Genomic DNA, 6,002 nt, shown 5'->3' on the forward strand with positions numbered 1-6,002 from the left:
ATTTTTTAGTCAGGACCTTATTTTTGACACAATTCCCATGAAAATGGATATGTGTTTTCCCAACTCACAGTAGACCAGAAGCAACACATTCAGAGAGATGGGATTCAGCACTGATCATCTGAAAACATCAAGTACCTACAATTAACACACTGATAAAACAGGAAAATATAGATAAATATTAATAAGTACTCTGGAGAAGTCAGAGGCATGGCAGGCTAAAGCTACTGTATATACGAGAGAACAATATAGACATTGAAGTTCATGACAATCACTGATGGAGATTACTTGGCAGGTGCACGAGACCACAGACCCCATATCTGTGACCAGAACAAATGGTTGGAATTTTGAGGCTCGCTAGACCTCATTCAGGATCTGATCTGCATGCACGCGCGCACACACACACACACACACACACACACACACATCTAGGAGCCCCTAGGGAACAAGAACAGGCAACATTTCTTAAGTAGGGCTTTGTGTAGCTGGAATAATCAGAGCAGATTTTGACTAGTTAGTTGTTCAGTTTCATTAACAAAAAGATCTGCTGTTCATCACCTGAGGATATATTGGAAATAGTTAAATAGTTATGAGATGAGTAGGGTTTCAATTAATCATTCGTTGGAAGAGTAAATACTCTTCCGGGTTGGGGACATATCATTACAAAATGGCTTTTTTTTTCCTTTTAAATTATTTTTATTATAAAATTATTTAAATATGTGCAAACATGAAGCAAATGTGTATTGAGTGCTTGGGCACTATTCTAGGCATTGGTGACAGACTATATCCCTGACCTCTGGGAGTTTGTAATGTGGCAGAACTATAATTATAAGTGGACCAGGCCACTTCATTTCTTTCCTTTTCTATTTTTGGCCAACTTATTTTTTCTTAGTCCCTTTATCTTTTTGCCCAATTCCCCAAGCTCCCTCCCCTCTGGCACCCATCAGCCTGTTCTCTGTTTCTATGAGTCTGTTTCAGTTTTGTTTGTTCACTTATTTTGTTCTTTAGATTTCACATGTAAGTAAGATCATATGGTATTTGTCTTTCTCTGACTGACTTATTTCACTTAGCAAAATACTTTCTAGGTCCATTCATGCTCTTGCAAATGGTTAAGATTTCATTCTTTTTTATGCCCAAGTAGTGTGTGTGTGTGTGTGTGTGGAGTGTGTGGCAGCTTTTTTATCCACTTGTCTGTTGATGAGCACTTGGCTATTATAAACAACGCTGCAATAAACATAGGAGTGCATATATTCTTTTGAATTAATGTTTTGGAGTTCTTTTGACATACACTGGAGGTGGAATTGCTGCATCATAAGGAAGTTCCATTTTTAATTTTTTCAGGGAACTCCATAATGCTTTCCACAGTGACTGTACCAGTCTGCATTCCCGCCAACAGTGCACGAGGGTTCCCTTTCTCCACATCCTCACCAACACTTGTTATTTGTTGATTTATTGATGATAGCCATTCTGACAGGTGTGCTGTGACACCTCATTGTGATTTTAATTTGCATTTTTCTGATGGTTAGTGACATTGAGTATCTTGTCATATATCTGTTGGCCCTCTATAAGTCCTCTTTGAAGAAATGTCTATTCAGATCCTCTGCCCACAAAATGGCATTTTTTTTAAAAAAGCTAATTATACTTTAATTTTTTTTAAATGGTATATGGTTAAAAGTCCCTCACCCCTCTTCCCCTACAGCCTCTCCCAATTGGCCACCAAAACACCCATGAAAACACAGAAACACTTGAAAACCCACCTTGCCACCTAAAACTAAGAAAGATGGAAAATTAATGGCAGGATCCAAAAGCATCTACATTCATGAAAACATAACTGAGGTGTAGTAAGGAAAACCCAGTGTATTCAAGTTTTTTCTCAGGAAAACAGACTCCATGACAAAAGGTATGAACATGTTTTGTCCCTTTGTGTTTGTCTCTCATTCAAATACCAAGAATGAGTAACAACCAGGTAATTACCCAGTGGTGCTGATGTGAGTGGATCACAACACTGAGTTTTCCTTCTGCCGGCCACTATCCTCCCCTCTTCATCACACAATAATGAACACTCTTAGGTAAAAGCTGGGCAAGAGCTACTCTTACTACTTCTAGTCAACATAATACACTGGAAGTCCTGGCCAGAGTAATTAGGTAATAAAAAGAAACAAAAACATCCAAATTGGGAAGGAAGAAGTCAAATTATCTCTGTTTGCAGATGATATGAACTTATATGTAGAGAATCCTAAAGACTCCACAAAACAACAAACTAATAAACAAATTCAGTCAAGTAGCAGGATACAAAACCAACATACAAAATCAACAGTGTTTCTATACACTAACAACAAACCACCTGGAAAAGAAATAAACAAAACAATTCCATTTACAATTTTATCAAAAGAACAAAATATCTCAGAATAAATTTCACCAGGAAGGTGAAAGACCTATACACTGAAAAGATAAGACATTGATGAAAGAAATTGAAGACACGAATAAATGAAAAGATACCCTGCATTCATGGTTGAGAAGAAACAATATTGTTAAAATGTCCATTCTACCCAAAGCTGTCTATATATTCAATGCAATAGTTATCAAAATTTCAATGATATGTTTCACAGAAATAGGGAAAAAATTGAAAAATTCCTATGGGACCACAAAAGATCCCAAATAGCCAAGCAATTCTGAGACAGACAAAACTGAAGGCACCACACTTCCTGGTTTCCAACTATATTACAAAGTTATAGTAATCAACACAGTATAATGTGCACATAAAAACAGACACATAGACCAATGGAACAGGATTGAGAGCCCAGAAAGAAATCCAGGCACAAACTAATATTTGACAAGGGAGTAAAAAATACTCAATTGGGAAATGGCAGTCTCTTCAATAAATGGTGTTGGAAAAACTGTATATGTACATGCAAAAGAATGAAATTTGATGCCTATCTTATCCCACTCACAAAAATTTACTCCAAATAAATTAAAAACTTAACTTTTAAGAACTAAAAAAAAAAAAACTCCTAGAAGAAAACACAATGTCAGGCTCTTCTAGAAGAAAACCTGACATTGGTCTTGGCAATAATTTTTTGGATCTGGCAACAAAAAGGAAAATTGTTTAAGAAGTGGGGCTCTATAAAATTAAAAGGCTTCTGCACAGCAAAAGAAACAATCAAAAAAATGAAAAGTCAACCTTGTGTAGAAAATGGTTTAATCAATTATGGCATACTCATAACATGAATAGCATGCTGTCTCAAATATTGCACTTTTGGAAAAAACTAATGCCTACAATATAATGTTAGGTGAATATAAGAATACAAAATTGTATATGTGATAGGACTCTAATTTTGCAAAACATGAGGAAAACCTGATATATAAGCAAAGCCTAGGGGCAAAAAGAACGGGAAGAAATATATCAAATGCTAATAGTAGTTATCTCTGGCTTTCTGAATCCTAGATAAAGTTAATTTTCTTTCCTATGCTTTTTGTATATTTCCAAAATTTCTAATTTTGAACATCTTTTATAAATCAAAAAAGGTTTGTCTTAAAATACAGCTAACATAAAAACAGTTTATATTTAAAGAAAAATGCTTGTATTATTTGTACAAAGAAAGAACTCCTTCCGCATGATGCTCGATAATGGACATTTATGAATGAGAACCTACCGAGAGGTTCCTCTCTGGTGTCTGTGGTCAGGGGACTGAAACTTAGCCGCTGTGTGAGCAAGTTGATCAGCTACCCTTAGAGCACCCTACCCGCAAAAGGTAGTATTCCTCCGGGGGCCTTTATACCCTCAAGCACCAGTGTATACACCTAACAAACCAGCCAGGAGCTTTTATATTTAAGAAAAAATAAAAGAGAGGAAAATGGGAGATGAGAGTGGATGACTACAGAGTTCACTACTTTTTTTTCCCCAGGAAGTAAAAAAGAGGTAGGAGGAAAAGTTGTTGTTTTTTTTTTCTTTTTCTTTAATGCATGGAATGAAAGAGGGAGGGAAAAGACAGATGGAAGAAGCTCTATTTCAAGAAAGAAACCCTAGTGGATAGGATCTGTGAAAATTAAGACTACAAGAAAGGGGAGAGAAGAAAAACATTGAGGTAAGAGTGATTCCATAACCGAGTCAACAAGTGTGCGAGAGAAATATTGCTTTATTTGTCAAAGTTTAGGTGAGGGACGCAGAGAAAGGCAAGTCCTCGGTCAGTGCCTTCGACTTCCTTCATTTAATAACTGTTTATTCAGAGTGTAGTATGTGCCAGGTCTTTGCTGGGCATTAGGTGCTGGGGAAAGAAATATGAATAGCACTGGCATAATCCCTGCTTTCCAAATGCTTATAAATTAGTGGCAGATACAAACAAGCAATTATAGAATTATGTGACAGGGGACATAAAACACTCATGCCTACTATAAAGATACATAACACGTAAGAGGTGCCATAGCAGTGGCATAAAGTACTGTAAACGTTACTGAGAACAAGGAACTAAAGAAAAGAGAAAATGAAGTAGACAAAAGCAGAAGAAATAATTCTCATCGGTTAGATTCTCCCTTAACTATGACTACACGTGCTATTTTTGTACCTTTGGGGGACAGTCCGGTCTTTTCCTTTCTTGTATATTTAAAAGGACATTTGCAACATTTAAAAAAACACACACACCTAAAATCATCTTGCAAAAATGCCAAAGAAACATTACCTATTTCCTAGACAATCATTAGCATTTTCTTGCTTGTTTGAAGTAATTATGCCGTGATTTGAAAAAGCTACAAAAGCCTGCTTACTTACCCAGATTTCTTTCTCAGAAGAAAACAACGTCTAAAGGCGGAAAAATAAGTGCTTGACAAAGTGGAAGTTCTTAGTTTAAGTAAAGAAATACTGTAATTACAGTATTGTGCCATCTGTAGGACCTTCCTGGAATTACTCCTAAATGTGAATTTCCTTTTCAAGGGTCACAGTGCAAAGCATATGACTCAGCAGGTTTTTATGGGCTACCGACTAAAATAGTCATCAAAATTTAATTCATTTGAGCAAGAAGTTATGACCATTTCAGTGTGAAGAAAACTTTTTTAAGGTAATATTTATCTGTAAAAGCTGTAACCTGAATGTGAAATTGTCACCAGAGTGGAAAGTTATTGAACTTGGTCTGTTTTCTATTATCACCACACTTAACTTTTCCAAAGTAATTGCAACTATGGTTATCAAGCAGTTTTGGAGCACTGTCTTTCTGGATAAGATACTTTAAAATAAAATAAGCTTAATTCCAAGATTTTTTTTAAAATCAATTTTTAAGAAAAGCTTAGTAGTTGATACATATATAGCCACACTTAGAGGAAATTGCATCCCGTTTCCCACATTCTGACCAACATTTAGTATTATTAGAGGCTTTAATTCTAGATCCTAGAATAATAAATCACACTGAGCCCTAACTGGTTTGGCTCAGTGAATAGAGCATCAGTCTGTGGACTGAAAGTTCCCAGATTCGATTCCGGTCAAGGGCATGTACCTTGGTGCAGGCACATCCCCAGTGGGGAGTGTGCAAGAGGCAGCTGGTCGATGTTTCTCTCTCATTGATGTTTTTAACTCTCTATCCCTCTCCCTTCCTCTCTGTAAAAAATCAATAAAATATATTTTAAAAAATAAAATAAAATAAATAACACTGAGATCCTGCAGGGCTAATTAAATAATCAATTTTCTAAAGGACATTTAGAATAATACATTTTTTCATGTTTAAATCCTTTTTATTTTTCAATTACAGTTGACATACAATAGTATATTAGTTTCAGGTGTACACTCCAGTGATTAGACATTACCTAACTTACTAAGTGGTCATCCTGATAAATCTCACACCCACCTGACACCATACATAGTTATTATAACACTAGAGGCCTGGTGCACAAAAATATGTGCACTGGGAGGGAATGGGGGTCCCTCAGCCCGGCCTGTGCACTCTCGCAGTATGGGACCCCTCGGGAGATAACGACTGGCTGGCTTAGGCCTGCTCCTGGGTGGCAGAGGGCAGGCCCCA

At 36.5% G+C, this 6,002-nt stretch overlaps 1 protein-coding gene across 1 annotated transcript in view; it reads right to left on the reverse strand.

Annotated features, from left to right (window-relative positions):
- The window catches only part of LOC102772469 (toll-like receptor 6), a 7,387-nt gene extending 2,540 nt beyond the window's left edge, over nucleotides 1–4,847 (reverse strand). Inside the window, exon 1 of the mRNA XM_006759338.2 lies at nucleotides 4,763–4,847. The gene's annotated coding sequence lies outside the window, so the exon portion shown is untranslated. The remainder of the gene's footprint in view (nucleotides 1–4,762) is intronic.
- Between the last annotated feature and the right edge of the window lie 1,155 nt (nucleotides 4,848–6,002).

Source organism: Myotis davidii, unplaced genomic scaffold (genome assembly GCF_000327345.1).
Source record: "Myotis davidii unplaced genomic scaffold, ASM32734v1 scaffold235, whole genome shotgun sequence".
NCBI classification, from domain to species: Eukaryota; Metazoa; Chordata; class Mammalia; order Chiroptera; family Vespertilionidae; genus Myotis; species Myotis davidii.